We start from the raw sequence: 4,398 nt of genomic DNA, 5'->3' as shown, positions 1-4,398 counted from the left end.
AACATGGCTTTTGTTCAGATTGAGCAGGAAATCTGAACAAAAAGTGGGTTCAGGGCAGCCCAGTCCTGGATTTCCCTCCAGATTTCCAGGAAAACATCGATATTCCAGATTCTGCTGTGGCTGGGGAGTCACTGAGTGCTGCTGTGATGTGTGCCATAGAGCTACCTGGAGACTGCTGCAAGCTGGGGGGAATTAATTTAATCATAGATAGATAAATAGATACATTTCTATCCATCTGAGGATGAGTTTCCTGCTTCTTCTGAAAAAAATCTGTCCCCAGTAAAGTTGATATCATCTTCACAAGCCATGGTGAGTGTAGCCACAAGATGAGGAGGTCAAAACATGGCTTTTGTTCAGATTGAGCAGGAAGGTGGAAAAATGGGTTCAGGGCAGCCCAGTCCTGGATTTCCCTCCAGATTCCCAGGAAAACATCAATATTCCAGATTCTGCTGTGGCTGGGGAGCCCTGCTGAGGTCACAGAGGGCAGAGGAACCCAAGAGCAACACCCTGCGAGGCCAAACTCCAACCACTGAATCAGGAATCACAGAATTATGGAATGATGGCTGGAAGGAACCTCAAATCCCACCCAGTGCCACGGCAGGGACACCTCCCACTGCCCCAGGGGCTCCCAGCCTCGTCCAGCCTGGCCTTGGGCACTCCCAGGGATCCAGGGGAGGCTTCTCTGGGCCCTGGGGTGAGCTGGGAGAACCCTTTTGTCCTCTCGAGATCACTGGGGAAATCCCAGCTCATCCCAGAAGCTCCCTGAGCCCGGGTGTGCAGAAGGAAGGTTTTGTTGGTGACAATCCCAGCCTAAACTGTCCCCAAACGGAGCTGGGACCCCTCTGCCAGCCCAGGGAGGGACCTGCAGCAGCCTCTGCTCGAAATCCATCCCTGGGCTCTGGGAAAACACTAAAAACATTGGCAGTGCCTCTGGAGCCATCAGCCCCAGCCAGGTTCCTGCTGAGGAATCACAGCAGCTCTGCTGAGCCTTCCACCCACAAAGGAAGATTCTCTCTGCCCTGTGGGAAGGCAGATTGGTGCAAAAATAAAACCCTGTTCAGATCCTGTCACACCTGGGGCACCTGCAAAGATTCGAGTTCGAATATTTTTCCATTTTTCTCTAATTAAAAGGGTCATTTGGGGATTATTCTGCTGGGCAGGGCTCCCCCTGCATTGATCCTGGCCCTCTGGGTGATGTTGGCATGTTGGCCTCTTCAATCTCTGTTTCTTCTCCACAAAATTGATGTAATTTTACTTCTTTCCCCCGTGCAGGCAGATCCCTCTGCCTGGGTGATGTGCTGCAGGGGCCACGGCCTCAGCTGTTAATTTGGTTAATTAAGTTGGGTAATTGAGCCACTGAGTTGCTTCCTAAGGGGTTTTTCTACCCTTGGAAACAAAGAAAATTGAGAGTCCAAGGTAAAGCCGGCTCCTGATGGGCTGTGCCTTAAATTCCCTGATCCAAGTGTTGGAGAGCCCTCGAATTCCTTGAATTCCCAGTCAGGAAACACTCCCTGGTGTCCAGCCTGGGTTCCCTGGTGCAATTTAGGGCTGTGACACCCCTGGCAAACCCTAAAGGTGATTTATCCCTTCCCTTTGAAGGCCAGGGCGATGCCTCCCCGCTGTCTTTACTCAAAATGCATCCCCGTGCTGGGAATGTGAGTCCCCATCCCTGGAATTGTCCAACAAACACCTGGATGTGGCACTTGGGGACGTGGCTTAGGGTGGCCGTGGTTTGTGGTTGGACTGGATGATCCTGGAGGGCTTTCCCAACCATAACTGATGCCATAAATGTGATTTTCCTCTCGGGATTTCCAGCCTGTGCTCTCTCCATCCATCTGGGATCGTTCTCCTTGTCCTCATTGGGAATTTATCCGGGGTTTGGAACCTCAGTGGGGCCAGAGAGAGGGAAAGTTCCCTTTGTTTATTTGTTGGACATTTTGCCTCGGCACCACACCAAATGTTTGGTTTTATTGCATTATTTCACGTTCAGCTCCTGTTCGCTTTGTGATCTGTGGAAATCCTGAGATTTCCCAAAATCCCACCCCTTCCAATCCTGTGAACCCTGGTGAACGTGCCATTGATTATTCCTGCCTCACCAATTCACCCACCATTCCTGAAGTGTCTTTTTCTGCTCTTCTCGTTTCTTCCAGACCATTTCTACGATTTATCAAGACCATTTGGACTCCTAATCCTGGCCTCCGAAGCACCTGCAGCCTGTCCCAGCCTGGAATCCACAGCAATTTTAGTAAGAAAAATTCTTATTTTCCGCCCTCCAAATCCATTTTAAAGGTACCAAACTGTCCTGGAGCTCCCATTTTCCCTTTGGTGTTGTGGAATTGGTTCTGATGATCCTGGTGGGTTCCTCCCATCTCAGGATATCCTGGGAGCCACCCTTGAAGTGCTTCATTTTCCTTGGAAAAGGTCCAGAAGGTCCAAATTGGAGCCCAGCTTGGTGGGATTTGTGTCCCAAAGAGGGGATTTCATCAGCTTGGAATGTTTGTGATGAAAAATGAGTTTATTTCTGGTGCCAGGGCCTGAGCAAGGCTGGTTCTGTGCAGGGTTTGGAGTGGGAAAGGGAAGAAATGATTTGGGTGGGCAGGAATTGTTCCCTGGCAGGGTGGGGAGGACTGGGCTGGAATTCCAGCTGTGGCTGTCCCTGAATCCCTGGCAGTGCCCAAGGCCAGGCTGGAGCAGCCTGGGATGGTGGAAGGAATCCCTGGATTGGAACTGGATGTGTTTAATTCCAGCCCAAACCTTTCCATGACCATTCTCAGAAAATCAGCAACTCGGCTTTTCCCCGTGGATTTGGGAATTTTTGGCTTTTCCTTCACTCCCCAGCTGCCCTGGACCCCTCAGAGCCGCCCTTGGCCAAAGGAGGGTTCCCCAAGGAGGGTTTGGGGCCGAGACCCCGAGGGCAGAGGTACAAACAGGGTTTATTTCATGGATTTAAAGCAGCTCTGGGTGTCCAGGTGGATGCTCCATATCCTTGGAATTTTGCCCTCTTTCAAACGCTGAATCCCGAATCTGTACAGGTTCATTTTGGTGGGGATGGCAAGAATTCCAGGGTTTATCTCTGAGGAATAAAAGCTTTATTATAGACCAGATTTATTACATTATTCAACAGATTTATTACATTTATAATGTAAAGGGGCAGAGCCACAGGCTGCCCACAGCGTCCCTGTGACTGGCAGGGCTTAGAAAATAAGAAATGAAAACAAAACCAGGACCCCAAAGGTGATCAGGTGCAAATAAAATGAATTAATTCCTTGTTTTTCCCTCAGGAGGAGTCTAAGTCTGGGCTTTGCCCTTGTGTTTGCCAGAGAATTCTTGGTTTCAGGCCTTCTCTGTGCCATCCACAGTTTAAATTTAAACAAACAAAAATAAATTCCTGATTGTTTTCCAGCTCAGAATTCCTAGAGATGATCGTGGACTGGGCTTTTCAGCTCCTCTGAAATGCCATTCCCATACTCAGGGGGGGAAACTGAGGCACGAGAGGCCAGAGTTTGGCTCCAGGGGTGAGCTGGAGTGGGAAATGCCAATTCCCCGTGACCTGCCTTGCCCAAAGTTAACAGACATTGAGAGGAAACCAAGTTCTGGGAGCAAAACCTTGCAACTTGATATTTTCAAGGGGTTTAATGACATAAAACTGATTTACTTTGAGGCGAAAAGCTTTAAATATCCCTGCAGAGAGTCCCTAATGTGCATGGTTTTGTGTTTATTCTCTGCATTTCGGTGGATGGATGGATGGAATATAATTCCCAGCCATAATGGAATTATACTGGGAGGTGCTCTCTGGCAGGGTGGTGTTAAAAGCAGGTGCACAAAGGGAATTCTGTTTGGAGAGAGGGGAAAAAAAACCCCTTGTGGTACCAGTGGATGATCCTTAGCCCTGCAATAAACCCAATCAGGTTAATTAGCATTAATTTGGCCGCCTGGCTTTTATTTGTGTGGAATAGAAACGCATCTAAGGAGTTTTGTTGGAAACCTTTTAGAGTTTTAGTGATATTTTCGAGTTCTTTCAGCTGCCCAATGTAAAAATCTCTGGCTGGTTGGGCTTTTAGGGAGAATTATGCTGCACCCAGCATTTAGAGCCATTAATTCTCCATCTCCTCTTGCACCTTTCATTGTCAGTAAATCCATTTCCTGTCCTCATTCCCCTGCAGATGACCCAGCTCTCCCTGGGTGTCTCCAAATGTGGTTTTTTGGAGTTTTTTTTGGGAATTGTATAAAATCCCCCCTCTGGCAGCAGCCTGGTTGTGCTCCTGCTCTGCTGCCCCATCCCACACCAGGCTCTTTCCCTCAGATTACAAATTAAATTACAGGACCCCCCCTCCTGTGATTTCCCACCCTGGGCCTCACCCAGAGCTGCCTCTTTTCCCTTTTTTTCCTTTTTTCCCT

The 4,398-nt window shown here is 48.9% G+C and overlaps 1 protein-coding gene across 4 annotated transcripts in view; it reads left to right on the top strand.

The window, feature by feature from the left end:
• HIVEP3 (HIVEP zinc finger 3) overlaps nt 1–4,398 on the top strand; it is a 203,558-nt gene that overhangs the window by 125,291 nt on the left and 73,869 nt on the right. For all 4 annotated transcript variants that reach the window (XM_015649382.3, XM_015649383.3, XM_015649385.1 and 1 more), the window contains one exon: nt 2,151–2,245. The gene's annotated coding sequence lies outside the window, so the exon portion shown is untranslated. The remainder of the gene's footprint in view (nt 1–2,150; nt 2,246–4,398) is intronic.

Source organism: Parus major, chromosome 23 (genome assembly GCF_001522545.3).
Source record: "Parus major isolate Abel chromosome 23, Parus_major1.1, whole genome shotgun sequence".
Taxonomy (NCBI): Eukaryota; Metazoa; Chordata; class Aves; order Passeriformes; family Paridae; genus Parus; species Parus major.
Note: the sequence above shows the minus strand (reverse complement) of the source record. Positions and strands in the feature narration are given on the sequence as shown.